Source organism: Mandrillus leucophaeus, unplaced genomic scaffold, assembly GCF_000951045.1.
Source record: "Mandrillus leucophaeus isolate KB7577 unplaced genomic scaffold, Mleu.le_1.0 Scaffold178, whole genome shotgun sequence".
Taxonomy (NCBI): domain Eukaryota; kingdom Metazoa; phylum Chordata; class Mammalia; order Primates; family Cercopithecidae; genus Mandrillus; species Mandrillus leucophaeus.
In genome coordinates this window covers 234087-251189 of record NW_012101787.1, presented here as the reverse complement: position 1 = coordinate 251189, position 17103 = coordinate 234087, and the positions used below count along the sequence as shown (strand labels likewise).

The 17103-nt window shown below is 41.1% G+C and overlaps 1 protein-coding gene and 1 long non-coding RNA gene across 3 annotated transcripts in view; one reads left to right on the top strand and one right to left on the bottom strand.

The window, feature by feature from the left end:
• The window catches only part of EPC1 (enhancer of polycomb homolog 1 (Drosophila)), a 122683-nt gene that overhangs the window by 89192 nt on the left and 16388 nt on the right, over positions 1–17103 (bottom strand). The window lies entirely within an intron of this gene.
• The window catches only part of LOC105537656, a 28789-nt gene continuing 11698 nt past the window's right edge, over positions 13–17103 (top strand). The window contains exon 1 of the long non-coding RNA XR_001005754.1: positions 13–124. This is a non-coding gene — a long non-coding RNA (uncharacterized LOC105537656). The remainder of the gene's footprint in view (positions 125–17103) is intronic.

The window sequence follows — 17103 nt, the reverse complement described above, 5'->3', positions numbered from 1 at the left end:
GGACAGGGCGGACTGGGCGCTCGGACACCGGGCGCCGGCTCTTGGGTCGTGCTCTCCGGCCGCGCACACGCTCACTTTCTCACGCTCACTCCCTCCCGGCGCCGTTTTCTGACGGGCGAACAAGGTGCGGGAAAACACCAGCACGGCGGCGTTTGGAAAGGCAGCTGGGGAGAGTGGCAGGCGGGGCTCGGGCCCGGGGACCGGGGGCTCGGAGGGCTGGGACCTCTGTGGGGTGTCCGCCAGCGGCCGCCCCCGCAGGGCTTCGGAGGGGCGCTCCTGAGGCGCCGCGTGCCGCCGTCTGCCGCGGGGGGCGAACGCACAGCCTAGTTCCCGCGGCGACTTAGGTCTTTACGATAAAAATACAAACTGAATTAGGGGCAGATGCTACTTTGAGTAAACTTTTATCAGCAGTTATTTTTATGTCCTAATGCAACTTTGGTTTATAATATTTTATAGGCACTGCATCAAGTCATTGATCCGTTTCCCACGCATTGGGCTTAATATAAATGATAGTATCCTATTCTACAAACTAGATTTTTAAAAATCATGCATTTTTATCTACACATACTTACTTTTTAAATAGTAACTGAAGCAAAGGAAATTATTACCCACCACCGTAACATTTAGAAGCCAGATCTACTTCGGAATTTAAAGCCAGTTCTTTATGTCTAGCTCATGATTTTGTACTCAAAGAAACGGCGGCTTCATCATAGCCGTGGGTTCACACTTACCATTTGTCCTCCGAAAAACTTTGTAACACTGAATCATATAAAGACCTGTCGTACTCCCGCCAAACAAAAAGCTGAATTATTAGATTTAGATGGATATGATAGATTGGTGGCATCGGTTTATATTACATGAAAATGGGTACCAGAGATCTCTTCTCTTTTCGTGGTTTTTTTTTTTTTAATAGAGAAAATTGTTGGGGTGGGTTTAATAAATTGGCAGCCAAATTTCAATTCGAGTTTCAATTTGTATCTTGGTGCACAAGTTTGTATCTTGTGTAACAAGATACAAAAATGTTTTGTGAGTCTCCTTTTCTCCCTGGGGGCTACATAGTAAAAGTAATCATGCTCCTTAAATACTAGGCTTGATATGAGCTGTCGCTAGCTTAGGGCACACAGGCAAACTGCTAGCCTCCAGGCTGGTTTCGCCAACTCCGTGGGGTAGGGAGAAGACAGGCGGATTGCAGTTCTCCAAAATTATCCTAAAACTCCGATATTAGCAGCTCACTTAAATGAGGCAGAAGGACGTTCACCTGCATTTCCTATACAGAGACCGTGCATTTATTCATCCAATGAGTAATGAGTGTGTGTATTGAGCCCTCATAGCCTTCCAAGTCAGCTTGGCACCCACAGGGCTCTTGGAGGAACTTACACAGTGGGGAGAAAGACCCGCGAATGGCAACTGCCACACGGCGAACTAAGTGTTATGTGAAAGCCCAGGCCACTGTGGGAAGGGGCAAGAGTGGCGCCCAACCCAGGGGAGTGGTTCTAATGAAGTGGCAAGGGAAGACTTTTTGGAAGAGATGATATCTGGGTAAATATGTAGGATAAGTGTGGGTTAACTTTGCAAAAAAAGTAAAAACGAAGGGAAGAAGGGTATTTTAAGACAACAGCAGAGACGTGTCCAAGGCTGAGTCATTAGATAGCAGTCACTTTCTGGGAGCCTCAAGAATTGCCAACTTCACTGTGGAATGACACCTGTTTAGCCAGGTTTAACAGTTCCGAAAATACTGGCTGAATATTATTCTAACAGCCTGCTCCAGCCTACAACATTAGGTTCCTGAAAGTCCTAGCAGTAGAATTCTTGATTGAGGAGCCTAAGATTTTAAGAACAAAATAAAGTCAAGAGTGAACCAAGGAAATGAATTATTTCTACCCTCATTAAAATAACGGTAAACAACAAAGTAACTATTTCCACATCCTACATTAGTAATAATGGGTGGATACAAAAAATTTCTTATTCTTTAGAGAGTCTAAAATCACCCTCCATGGCAAATTCAGAGATAAGCGTACAGATTAAGTTTGCCTTTTGGCAGATAACATTATATGCCTGCTAAGAGACACCTTTTTCTCATCATTCCTTTATCCAGCTCCTCAATAATGTGGATTTCCAACTCTCAGGTCCTTCTGGGTTCCCAAGGACCCAAAGGCTGGAATCCCAAGCCTCTTTTATAAACAAACAAACAAACAAACAAAAACCCTTTCCTGAAATTTTTGTTTTTTAGAGACAGTGTCTCACTCTATTTCCCAGGCTTGAGTTCAGTGTTGTGATCATGGCTTACTGCAGCCTTGAACTCCTGGGCTCACGCGATCCTCCTGCCTCAGCTGTCAGTAGCTGGGACTAAACGTACATGCCACCATAGCCTGCTAATTTCTAATATTTTTTCTAAAGACAGGGCCTCCTTCTGTTGCCCCGGCTACTCCTGAACTCCTGACCTCAAGCAGTCCTCCCGCCTCGGCCTCCCAAAATGCTGGGATTACAGGTGTGAGCCACTGCATTCAGACCCATGCCTCTTTTTTATGCAGTTCACTTTTCTTCACCTTAAGGGGCAGGAAGGCAGCAGTAAAGGTTCAGGCTTAGTTTTCCCCAGATCCTTTTATCTATCCAAAAGATTCCTTGAAAAAATGGTTAATCCTCTACTTCCACTTTAACAATTCTTTTCTGTTCTCAACTTAAAATTCCTTCTTTTTCTAAGTGTCCCCAACAAAAGTGATGTGAAATTCTCGATGTTGCATAAAATGTATGCTAGGGCAAAGCTGAATACACTAATGGCAGAAGGAAATTCTTGTTTGGGAAGGGATTTGGAGTATTTAAGATAGTTTGATTTCATGTCACAAATATGTATTGGATAACCAGGTAACACACAGTACTGTCATTGTAGGGGATACAAATAAAACACTGGCAAATGGATACCCAGTTACCCAAGTGGCAAGGCAGTATAATGAAATGTAAGTGGCTATGGGAATTCAGAAAAGAGAGCAGTAGGTTCCATCTGGGTTGATCAGACAGCATGGAGAAGCAGCATGTGATCTGATTCTGAAGGATGGCTAAGGTTCCAACTGCTCATGGGAATGAAATGCTATTATAGAAGAAAGAACATTCATGGGGGAACACAACTGTATGAACAAAAAGGTGAGAGGCAGCAACTGTCAGGTATGATTGAGGATGAGGAGGTTTATTTGGCCGGAGTTCAATAGGAGACCCCAACAACAATCCCATTAGGAGGTAAAACTAGTAAGAACTTGGGTGGGTGGAGTAGGAGTAGAAGGTAAAAGAGACATGAGTTTTCATGGTAATAATCATTACATATAACAGCATGAGACATGTGATTTCTGTTCCAAATGCAGAATTTCTACTTAATAAAAACTTAGAATATTCCAAAGGCAACTGCTCTGACACTGCATTCTGCGGTAAATAATACATTTGAAATACAGCTCTAAATAGTAGTTTATGTTCACTACGTATCCAAGTCTTATGATTTCTTCTTTGAAATTGTTTCTAGGATTTACTTCCCGATTTCCATTTCCATTGTCTTAAACATAGCCCCAACTCCCATCACTTCACCCCTAGAAACAGCCTCCCATTAATCCTTTATTTATTCAGTCCATCCTTTATTTACTCACTCCCTCAATAAACCTGTTTAAAGCCCTCACTTTATAGGAAACTGTGCTGGTACTCTTCTGTTGGTGGCTAGTGGTAACCAAAAGTGGAAGCAGAGTCAGTGGGTCCCTGGGGCCTCACAATGCATGTCACCAAGTCAGTGTGCCAAAAACTCTGCTTCGTTCTATATCCTCCCTTCCCCAAGTCATATCTTTATAACTGCTCTTTGTTTTGCCCATTAGATAAAGCCAAATTTTGGAGTGTTTGGTTGTCAAGACCTCCTATAATTTTGCCCCACTCTGTCCAACATCGTTTGTCATTATTGCTTAAGACAAGCTTTTCACGCTAGCTACCAGTCTCATCACCATCTTCAGAAATCGTGATGGCTCACGCCTGTAATCCCAGCACTTTGGGAGGCCGAGGCAGGTGGATCATCTGAGGTCAGGAGTTCAGGACCAGCCTGGCCAACATGATGAAACCCTATCTCTACCAAAAATACAAAAAAATTAGCCGGGCATGGTGGCACATGCCTGTAATCCCAGCTGGTTAGGAGGCTGAGGCAGGAGAATTGCTTGAACCCAGGAGGCAGAGGTTGCAGTGAGCCAAGATTTCTCCATTGCACTCCCGCCTGGGCAACAAGAGTGAAACTCTGTCTTAAAAAAAGAAAAAAAAAATCAGCATGTCTTTCCTGCCTCTAGGTTTTTATTCATTCTGTTGATTATTTATTTATTTATTTATTTATTTATTTTATTTTGAGAGATGGAGTCTTGCTCTGTTGCCCAGGCTGGAGTGCAGTGGCATGATCTTGGCTCACTGCAACCTCCACCTCCCGGGTTCAAATGATTCTCCTACCTCAGCTTCACAAGTAGCTGGGATTACAAGTGTGCACCATCATGCCTGGCTAATTCTCCTACCTCAGCTTCACAAGTAGCTGGGATTACAAGTGTGCACCATCATGCCTGGCTAATTTTTGTATTTTTTTAGTAGAGACGGGGTTTCGCTATATGTTGGCCAGACTGGTCTCGAACTCCTGATCTGAAGTGATCCACCTGCCTCGTCCTCCCAAAGTGCTGGGATTATAGGCGTGAACCACCGCGCCCAGCCTTATTCATTCTTTTCAGTCTGTCCTCCCTGTCCTGCCTCAGACTGACTGTCTATCGAAATCCTATCTCACAGGAATGTTTTGAACACTAAGTAAAACCATGTAAAGCACTTAGAATCATCCCTGGCCCACAGTGAACCCTCAATAGATGTAAGATATTGTTATTATCCTTTAAAATCCAACTCAAATACCACCTCCCCCATGAAACATTGACTAGTTAAACTCACTGGCTCTAATTTCCTAATCTGAAGCATCAGTGAACAGTTAGGTAGATGCAAAATAAGCCTACCCCAATCTTTCTCATCTCTGAACTCCTATTGTGCTTTCAGTCAACAGGAAGAATAGCTACCATTTATGGAACACCTACTGTGTACCAGGCGATGCAGAAATACTTTAAATGCATTATCTCAATTTTCATGACAGTCCTTCAAGCAATAGGTATGTCCCTATTAGGTATTAGGTAGGGTTTAGAGAGCTTGTGTGACTGGTTTATGACCACGAAGCTGGTAAGAGGCAGCGCTGAGATTAGAATCCCTAGTATCTGGCCGGAGACAGAGGCTCACGCCTGTAATCTCAGCACTTTGGGAGGCCGATGTGGATGGATCACCTGAGCTGGGGAGTACAAGACCAGCCTGACCAACACGGAAAAACCCTGTCTCTACTAAAACTATAAAATTAGCCGGGCGTGGTGGCGCATGCCTGTAATCCCAGCTACTCAAGAGGCTAAGGCAGAAGAATACCTTGAACCCAGGAGGCGGAGGTTGCAGTGAGCCGACATCGTGCCATTGTACTCTAACCTGGGCAACAAGAGCACAACTCCATCTCAAAAAAAAAAAAGAAAGAAAAATAAAAATAAAATAAAATAAATCCCTAGTATCTGATTCCAGAGTGCAGTCCCAGATTGAAGTGAAGTGAGGAGAGAACTAGAATTGAAGACAGAATATTTAAAAGGGTTGGTAATGAAGGGAGAAGAGAGAGAGAAAGGGGTAGCTATTTGAAGTCAAAGGTTTCATTGTTTTTGAAAGTAGGAGACATGTGGGCATGTTTGTACACTAAAAGCAAAGAATCATTTAAATGGGTTAATTTTAGGGCTATCTTTCTCTGAGGCAGGCAGGAAGGAGGTGATGCAAAGAGTTAAACTCTCTTTGATGGGACAACAAGATTAAAAATCATAATACTAGTTTTGGTAGCAGGAATCTGGATTCCTCATTTCTTGAAGCATTCAAAAAATATTTATTGAATGTTTACTAAGAGCTAAGGCAAAACAGTTTGTGTTGGAGAAACAATAATACACAAGGTATGGTCTCTATATCCTGGCAGGACTAATAATAAAGTGAGGTACTGTATTTGTATTTAATTGGGAAAATGGGAAATTAATGTCTTTAAACCATGTAAATGCACAATGATGTCTACATTAAAAAGTGACATAGTACAATAATTTGAAGCATTCTGCAAAAGTATGAATACTGAATACATTTTCACTTGAAGCAATCATTTCTTATCATTTCTCTTAACTTCCTCCTTTTTACTTTCATAATAAGCTACATAAAGAAATGACTGCAAACAATGCTTCCACTATAACATTTGGGTAAGCAAACACTGGAAGCCCTTTATGGTATGTTGTTTTTTTCATCTAGGAAGTATTGGAAAGAAAATATTACAGTTGCCTTTCAATATATTTAATAAGGTGTCACAGAAACAATATCTGAACTACTGATTTCCTTACTGAGTAATTTGTGCATGGAGTTCTGTACATAATCTTTAAGAACTATGTTTCACATAAAATAAAATCATTCAGAGGATATTTAGAAACAATATATCTGTATCTTAAGAGAATAAAGGGCAAATTACCAATCTTAGCAAATAGTAGCAGGATGGACTCAAAGTTACTTCAGTTTAACCTTGTCTTCAATATGAAGTTTACCAACAACAACAAAGAAATGAAAAATGCATGATTCAATACAAAAAATTAGCCAGCCGTGGTGGTGGGTGCCTGTAGTCCCAGCTACTTGGGAGGCTGAGGTAGGAGAATGGCGTGAACCCGGGAGGCAGAGCTTGCAGTGAGCCGAGATTGTGCCACTGCACTCCAGCCTGGGTGACAGAGCGAGACTCCACCTCAAAAAAAAAAAGAAAAGAAAAATGTGTGATTCAAACAAATGGGACTATCTGAGAATTGTAGTTGCAGCAGTATTGGGATTTAAAAAAAAATGACACACAATACATTTTAGATTTTCTATGTAATCTAAATAGAATGTCTTTACACATTTATTGTGTAAATCCTAAGGTTTAGGTTTTCTATAACCTAAGGTTTAGGTTTTCTATAACCTTAGGATTTACATAATAAATGTGTAAATGTATTGGGATTTACACATTTATTGTAAATGTGTAATGTGTAGATGGCCACACAGCAAAGAGTGGGTGGCAGGCGAGCCAGCAAAGCTTCATCTGTATTTATAGCCACTCCCTAGTGCCCACATTACCACCCAAGCTTCACCTAGCATTAGATTCTCATAGGAGCTCAAACCCTATTCTGAACCGCACATTGGGGGATCTAGGTTGCATGCTCCTTATGAGAATCTAATGCCTGATGATCTGTCACTGCCTCCCATCACTGTCCCCACATGGGACCATCTAGTTGCAGGAAAACAAGCTCAGGGCTCCCACTGATTCTACATTATGGTGAGTTGTAGAACTGTTTCATTATATATTACAATGTAATAATAATAGAAATAAAGTGCACAATAAATGTAATGCATTTGAATCATCCCCAAACCACCCCCTCCCCCTGGATCCATAGAAAGGTTGTCTCCCATGAAACTAGTCCCTGGTGCCAGAAAGGCTGGGGACCAGTGCTGTAAATCATCTGATCTTTTCCTCACTGTGCTGGCAAGCAGTTGAGACCTCTATGACAGCATTTTAAGGGGGATACTACTAGTTGCAGTTGAAGAAGTGGTGGGAGGCATGAACAGCAAACTGTAGAGAAACTGAACTTGAAAAATAATAATTTAGTACTTAACAGAGGAAGTATACAGTAGTCTCTTCCATGTCTCATCCCAGGGATTAATTTCTCAGAATAAAAGTCTGTCTTAGAAAAATGTACAAATTAAACCATATACATTTTAGAAATATTTGGTGGTATTTATCTAAACTGGATTATGTTAAATTACTGTCAACCCATTAAACCCATTGACTGGCACATACTGACGGATTACTCTGTGTAGGCCAGGCATTGGTGCAAGGCTGTAAGGGGTAGAAAGACAAAAAAACGAGAGAACACGCTACCTTTAGTGCCTTACCTTCCCCCACCTTTTTTTTGAGACAGAGTTGACCACACTAGAGTGCAGTGGCATGATCTTGGCTTCAACCTCTGCCTCCTGGGTTCAAGCTATTCTCCTGCCTCAGCCTCCTGAGTAGCTGGGACTACAGGTGTGTGCCACCACGCCCAGCTAATTTTTGCATTTTTAGTAGAGACAGGGTTTCGCCGTGTTGACCAGGCTAGTCTTGAACTCCAGACCTCAGGTGATCTGCCCACTTTGGCCTCCCAAAGTGATGGGATTACAGGCGTGAGCCACTGCATCCAGCCAGTGCCTTACACTTTTGAGTAGATAGACTACTTAAGCATTAGTTTTACTAAGTAACACACAAACAAATCAGTATGGTACAGATGGTCCATGACGGGTGAAGGAACGAAATTTAGAGGAATTAGAAAAATTGTTAATGAAGTAGAAAGGTATGTTGGAAGGTTTAAGTACAATTTATTAGTGGGTGGTAGACAATGACTGTCAGGGAAAAACGGCTTCGAGAGAGAAAATATCATGAATTGCTTTTGCTTTTATAACCCGAGGAAGGAAATCCTTTCTATTTTCTTACTGAAACTTGGGGTACATAATTATCTTATCATATAATAAATTAAGATTAGTGAAATAAAATGTTTTATCTTTCACTGTATTTATTCTTCTCCGTGACACCGTGAGTAACATTGTTCCAATTGCTTAGGTAAACACTGTGAACCTAGTTCCCCTTCCCTTTCAGAGCAGGGAAGGGAAAGTGAATGACTGGAAGCCTGTGGAGTGGGATTCTCAGTGTGAAGACTCACTCAGGGAGTGAGAGAGGAGCCCTGGGGAATACCAACATCTAAAAGATACCCAGGACATGAACGGAGGGCGAGGCTGGGAGAAGCCTGGAGACAAGCCAAATGAGGTCAGCATTTCAAGGAAGAGATGGAGGAGAATCAAAGAGAATGAGGAGGCCACAGCAAACCCAATTTCTTTAGGACAGTGTGGGAGGAAAATAGACTGTGAGCTGAGCCGTGAACTGGAAGAGTTATAGGCCGAGTGGTGCCTGCACACATTGATTAAACATTTACCAAAGCCCCCCAAAAAGTGATTTCCCAGTACCTTCTATAATCATTGTTTAAATACTTGTTCACAAGAATAAGACCACTTTGAAGCCAAAAATCAGTTAAGCTTCAGGACATAGCCAGGGACACAGAGTAGCCATCATCATCAGCACCTCCCAAGTTGGAACAGAGTACATGGTGTATCTTCCAGAGTTAAAGTTGTAGAAGCTCAGAAACCAAAGACCTACCTGACTTCTCTACGTGAGTTACTGACACAGGTAAAAGCCACATCCCGATCTTAATATTTCTTCTGAATTTGGTTTCCCAAACACGAGACACATAAGTCAAAACGTTAGACAGTTGCATTGCAGCAGCATGCATATTGGAATGAGATAATATTTTTTGTTTTAATTGATTTATTTATAATAAGTTTAACACTTTCTGTTTCTCTTTTTTCTGGTCTTTTCTGGTTTTGTTTGTTAGTTTTGTTGTTGTTGTTTTGACACAGGATCTTACTTTGTGGCCCAGGCTGCAGTGCAGTTGTGCTATCACAGCTCACTGCAGCCTCAAACTCCTGGATTCAAGCGATCCTTCTGCCTCAGCCTTCAGTAGCTGGGACTACAGGTGCATGCTACCATGCCTGGATAATTTTTAAATTTTTTTCTAGAGACAGGGTCTTGTTATGTTGACTGGGCTGATCTTGACCTCGTGGCCTCAAGCACTCCTCCTGCCTCAGCCTTCTAAAGTGCTGGGATTATAGGTGTGAGTCACCATGCCTGGCCCTATTTGTTAGTTTTTGTGTTTGCCTTTCATTGGCTGGTTTTACAATATTGAGATAGTATAGTTTATTCTATTTTGTGGCCTTTAATTCTCAATATATATATATTTTTGACAGAGTCTCACTCTGTTGCCCAGGCTGGAGTGCAATGGCATGATCTCCACTCAATGCAACCTCCACCTCCCTGGTTCAAGAGATTCTCCTGCCTCAGCCTCCCGAGTAGCTGGGATTACAAGTGCCCGCCACCATACCCAGTTAATTTTTGTATTTTTAGTGGAGACAAGGGTTCACCATTTTGGCCAGACTGGTCTCAAACTCTTGACCTCAAGTGATCCACCTGCCTCAGCCTCCCAAAGTGCTGGGATTACAGGCATGCGCCATCATGCCCAGCCTATTTCTCAGTATAATTTGAGAATGCTCCCATCTCATTAAATACTCTTCTAAGACTATTATTTGACAGAGATACTTATCCAGCATCTATAAAATAACTTACTTAAGAATTACCCTCTTAAAGTATAGAATGCACTGACTTTTCATTGTTATAAAGAACACATATAATCCGAATAGTACATTTAAAGTAAAAAATGGGTTTAGGATGGGTGTGGTGTCTCACACCTGTAAACCCAGCACTTTTCGAGGCTGAGGCAGGAGCATCACCTGCACCCAGGAGTTTGAGACCAGCCTGGGCAACATAATGAGACCACATCTCTACAAAATTACAAAAATTAGCCAGGGTGTGGTGGTGCACACCTGTAGTCCCAGCTACTTGGGGGCTGAGGTGGGAGGATCACTTGAGCCTAGGAGGTTGAGGCTGTAGTGGGCTGTGATTGCATCACTGCACTCCAGTCTGGGCAACAGAGTCAAAAAAAAAGGAAAGAAAATAGGTTTAAATTTTCATGGTTTAAGGCACAGAACAAATGTCTGCTGTTCTTTGAATAATGATAGTGACAAGTCTACACGAATGAAGGTTAGCTGCTTCACCATCCGTCTGAGTAGATGACAAGCACCTAGTATTTAAATATCAGTATTTCTTCCCAGATATTAGTTTAGCGTTTTCAAAAACTAGGCACCATAAAATACTGATGTTCTGAAATGAGAGTTATGTAAAGAATTCCATATAAAACTATTAAGTTAGGGAAATACTACTTATTAAATCTTCCTCTTTAAGATAGGTATAGGCTCACCATGTATAGGCTCAGGGAAGTCCTGCAGAAAAGAAACCCATTTACTGATGCTTAGCACAGTATTTTCCAAAGTTTCTGACCATAGAACCCCTTTCTGTACACTGTTATTACCTTTAGTTCTATAAGAGCACACTTTAGGAAATGTCATTTTAGGCAATTCAAGGAAACAGAAGTTTTTCCAATCAAGTTATCCATCTAATTACTTAAGTCTGCCAAATAAACTTTGAAAAGGCAGAAAGATCTTATAAATGTAAAATATTATCTTTATTACTGTCTTAAAATGTTTCATCCTGCTAAAAATTGTATAAGACATTAAAATATAAAACTGGATGAAATTCTGGCAGGTACTAGAATTGAGCAGATTGCTACACTTTGATAGTATATATGGTTTAATAACAAATTAACTAGAAATGTTTAGCTACATTTCTTTCCAAAAATTTCTCTAGTAAAATGAATACACTGAATTTTAACTAAAAGATTTTGACACTAATTTAAGCTATTGAAAGCTGTAGTTTCCCCATCCATAAAATAGGAATCATAACAGAATCTATTACCTAGGTTGTTGCAAGAATTCAACAAAAACAGCATAGCATGGGCTTGACACAAAAGTCATGTTTAATAAACATAAGCTATTGTTTGAATATTTTTACCCTATTTTTTCGAATAGATCATTTTACTCTTCTGAGATTTATTTTTCATATGTACAGTATACAACATAGTATTGTGTTGTAAAGGCTTCATAACTCTTAGCTAAGGAAAGAGAAAAGAAATTCTCATATGAAGCCAAATGCCTGAAAGATACTATATAAAATTAATTTATTTAAAAGAGGACATTCACTTTCTGAGATCTTTTTGTTTTGCTTCCATTTAGGAGTTTTGTATCATTCATATGTTTGTATCATTAGTAGTTTTGTATCATCCATGTTTGTATCATTAGCAGCTTTGTATCATCCATGTTTGTATCATTACTTTTCTATAATTCCTATGTTTGTATCATTAGTAGTTTTGTATCATTCATGTTTGTATCATTAGTAGTTTTGTATCATTCATATGTTTGTATCATTAGTAGTTTTGTATCATTAGTAATTTTGTATCATTAGTAATTTTGTATCATTCCTAGGTATATTTAGTAGTTTTGTATCATTCATATGTTGTATTATTAGTAGTTTTGTATCATTTCTATGTATATTTAGTAGTTTTGCATCATGCATATGTCTACAAGGAGCCCTGTTACCTCTTTTCTTCTCATTGCCAAGTGATTTCATCTGGTAGTTGCACAGTGGCTGCCCAATCTCCAAATCTGGTCAAGCTAGCTCCCCAGGGGGTCAAGGCCTCTTTGCACAGGTTGCTACTGTTTGCCTCAGGGTGAGTGCTGTGTGTGAAAACAGTCCAGTGATAAGTAACAATTTGCATTCAAGGCAGCCACATAGTGTAGTGAGACACAGCAGGATGTTCCAGAAGGAACATGGGCTTCCATATTTGCTGATCTGGATCCAAATCTAGTATTTACCATTTACCAGCAGTAGGACTTCATAGAAAGGATTCGATCTCTGAGCCATAAGTATCTCACACGCATGGTCTACAGAATACTTGTTCTCTTTCCGTTAGGGCATTATGAACAATAAATGAGACAATATGGTGAAAAATCTTTGAAAATTCCAAAGTATCATACAAATTTAAAGAAGAATACCACATAATTTTATTTCAATTTCACCATCGTGGTTGGGAAGGGGATATATTTCCCAAAAGAACACATTAGAACAGAAAATCTAGGACCTGTTCAAATCATGTAATTAATCACAGATTTGATTGCTAGAGTTGGGCCCTTTGAATGTTTCCTTAAAAAGGAAATCTTAGGCAAAACCAAAATTCACCCATTTTATTTTTTAAATTGCCTTTTCTCCACCCCTTTTAATTTAGCTTGCTGTGTTTCTTCACTGTATTCTAAAGAATGTCTAGTACAATGCAAAGTTTAGGAAATCTATGATATGTTTGCATTATTTTGTGATAAGATATTTACCTGTAATTTTTACTGCTATAACTTTCAATATGAAGCCTCTTCCTTATCACCACCCCAGAAACATTAAAAAAAAAAATGTTTTTTTCCTGAGTTTTCTCTGCTCACTGATTTCCCCTTTTTAAAAGCAGCAATAAAGGTTGCTAGCACATATATGCAGGAACTTTGGAAAAGAAAAACTTTCTGAGGAATGGAAGCCCGTTTACATTATCAGCAGGCCCAGAGAGGCACTGAAATGTGACAGCAGTCATGCCTCACTTCCTCCTTCGGTTAAATAATTATCTCTTGAAGCCACTTGATGGGAGCTCTAGACTGACATCAAGTAGCCATAAATTAAGCTAGCAATGCCACATACTGGACACCATAACATACTCCATAGTTCAACACGTATAGTCAGGCTGGGCGTGGTGGTTCACGCCTGTAATCTCTGCAATTTGGGGGGCCAAGGTGGGTGGATCACCTGAGGCCAGAAGTTCGAGACTAGCCTGGCCAAGATGGTGAAACCCCATCTCTACTAAAAATATGAAACTTAGCCAGGCACAGTGGCTAAGGAGAATCACTTGAACCCAGGAGGCGGAGGTTGCAGTGAGCCGAGATCGCACCACTGCATTCCAGCCTGGGCGACAGAGTGAGAATCCGTCTCAAAAAAAAAAAAAAGTATAGCCAATCAGTAATCAATGTGGTCTCTGTAACCCAATGAGAATTCCTGTCAAAGAGCCCATTACTTTTTCCCTTTTGCCTTTAAAAACATGCTTGTAACAAAGGCCAAGGAAGCACTCTCCAGGATGTGCCCTGGGCAGCCATCCTCACTTTGGCTTAAATAAACTCTTAAAATTGTATTTTGTGTCTTAGCTTCTTCCCTTAGGTCGACAGCTTTAGGAAAACAAATTGCTAAGAGATATAGTGTTGTGTAGTGGTTAAAAGGTCTGGCTCTGGAGTCAAACATGATGTGGGTTTGAATCTCAGCTCTGCTTTTTTCTAGCTCTGTAAACATGAATGAAATTTATAACTTCTATGAGCTTCAGCTTCCTCTAACGTAGAGATAATTAATGCCTATCTGCAGGCATTGTGTTGGGGATCAGGACATACAACTCCAAAATATGACAGTGGGAGACTGGAATATGCCACCCCCAAAATATATTTCTTTGGCATATTTGAGCTGGTTATTCTGAGAAGTTGCAGATACAGTAGTAGTACTGAAAAGCCATCCTTTGTTATAGAATACCCCCCTTTTTCTAAGAAAAATAGAAAAAGTTACGATTATAGTTTACTGTTTTCTCTTCTTTTCTCTTTTGTGCATTTTCCCTGTTCCCCACTTCCTACTTAGTCATTTAGAAATGCAATTATAACCTTTTACCTCCCCATCACCAGACACCCCCTACAGGGCAAGTTCATCTACTTGCTTCCAAGCTCCAGAGTGGAACTCTCACCCATCAGGAGACTGCTTTGAGAGATAGTAGTCAATTTACAGCCCCAAATGTCAGAGGTGTTTGAACCAGAGCAACTCTATCTTGAATAGGGTCTGGGTAAGATGAGGCTGAGACCTACTGGGCTGCATTCCCAGACACTTAAGGCATTCTAAATCACAGGATGAGATAGGAGGTCGGCACAAGATACAAGTCATAAAGACCTTACCAATAAAACATGTTGCATTTGAAAACTGTCATGATGCTGGTGGTAGTGTAGTGGAGGTCCCTCTCATCACTATCTTGGTTTTGGTGGGTTTTATCCAACTTCTTTACTGCAACATGTTTTATTGGGAGGCCGAGGCGGGTGGATCACAAGGTCAGGAGATCGAGACCATCCTGGCTAACACGGGGAAACCCCGTCTCTACCAAAAATACAAAAAATTAGCTGGGCGTGATGGTGGGCGCCTATAGTCCCAGCTACTGGGGAGGCTGAGGCAGGAGAATGGCGAGAACCCGGGAGACTGAGCTTGCAGTGAGCCGAGATCATGGCACTGCTCTCCAGCCTGGGCAACAGAGCAAGACTCCATCTCAAAAAAAAAAAAAAAAAAAAATTAAATTAAAAAAAAGGAAGTATTAATAATCCACCCTTGTTTAGAAGATACTTAAGCAATAACCATAAAAATGGGCAACCAGCAGCCTTTGGGGCTGCCCTGTGTGTGGAGTAGCCATTCTTTTGTTACTTTGCTTTCTAAACTCACTTTCATTTCACTCTGTGGCCTTGCCCTGAATTTTTTCTTGCACGAGATTCAAGAGCCCTCTCTTGGGGTCTGGACTGGGACTCCTTTCTGGTAACAGAAGCATGTGATGTAGTTTAGATATGTGTCCCTGCCAAAATCTCATGTTGAACTGTAATCCCTAATGTTGGAGGTGAGGTCGGATGGGAGCTGCTTGGATCATGGAGGTGCATTTCTCATGAATGATTTAGCACCATCCTCTTGGTTCTGTTCTTGTGACAGTGAGTGAGTTTTCATGAGATCTGGTTGTTTAAAAGCATAGTAGCACCTCCCCGCTTGCTCTCTCTCTCTCTTGCTCCTGCTCTGGCTATGAGAGTCTCATTCCCCTTTACCTTCCGCCATGACTGTAAGTTTCCTAAGGCCTCCCCAGAAGCCGAGCAGATGCCAGGACCATGCCTCCCATAAAGCCTACTGAAGCATGAGCCAATTAAATCTCTTTTCTTTATAAATTACCCAGTCTCAGGTATTTATGGCAATGCAAGAGCAAGCTAATACAGTATGCCTGCTACAAAACTCTCTCCCACCTGGATAATTTTTGGCCCATGAAGTTGCCACCTCAACTGCCTGGTAGATAAGGCACCAAACTAGCACATGGATACCCCACCTGCTTGCTTCCTCCACTGTGTGCCATTCATGTTAGGCCCCCTTTTAAAAGTGTCTGCTTTCTGCTCCAGAAGTGAAGCAGTACCCTTAAGGCAGGAAGCCTGTACTTCTTCCCCTAAGCTAGCTTTGGAACAAAATGTCACCTTCTTTATACCACACCTCCTTATTAAGTGAACTCTGCAAGTAGCCAGCTACTGAACCTGTATTTCTGCTATACTTTTGTAAAAGAAATTTGCGTCTGTAAAGGAAATCTATATTAGTAAAAGTATCCGTAACAGGAAGAGGGCTGTTCCAGACAACTTTTTATTACCTAAGAGACCATTTTATATGCAAAACAGGACAATCTTTATTCACCATACAATTTCTCCCCTCACCCTCCCATTATTTGTGTGCTCCCCACCACCCACCCCCATCAAAAGCCCCCAGCTCCTATTCTTTTCTGTAGCTAAGGATACTATACAAGCTTCCATCATCTAATTCTTCTTTGAGTCTCATATTTTGTGGGATGTATGTGCATAATTAAGTATGGTTTTTCTCTTGTTAGTCTGCCTTGTGTCAATTTATTCATAGCCCAGCCAAAAAACCTGGAAGTCATATTTTTTTTGCTCCTCTACAGTTGTTTGGAATCAATAAATAATTTATGTAACCAAATTCTGTGAGTTTTTACTTCGGGATGGGTATTTCACAAGCACTATCTTTTAATCTCTACAAAGTTTGTTTGTTTGTTTGTTTTTTGAGACAGAGTCACTTTTGTTGCCCAGGCTAGAGTGCAACGGCACAATCTCAGCTTATCGCAACCTCTGCCTCCCAGGTTCAAGCGATGCTCCTGCCTCAGCCTCCTGAGTAGCTAGGATTACAGGCATGCACCACCTCGCCTGGCTAATTTTGTATTTTTAATAGAGATGAGGTTTCTGCCTGTTGGTCAGGCTGGTCTTGAACTCCTGACCTCAGGTGATCTGCCTGCCTCGGCCTCCCAAAGTGCTAGGACTACAGGCGTGAGCCACTGAGCCTGGCCACAAAATCTTATAAGATAGCTTCAGCACCAGTCATTATAATAAGATTTCAGTAAGTATTAGACATTGCCATTATTATTATTATTTCACAAAAAAGCTGAGCATTTTTCCTCCTCCTCCTCCTCCTCCTCCTCCTCGTCCTTCTTCTTCTTCTTCTTCTTCTTCTTTTTTGAGGCAGGGTTTTGCTCTGTCACCTGAACTGCATTTTCTCTCTCCTTCCTTCCTTCCTTCCTTCCTTCCTTCCTTCCTTCCTTCCTT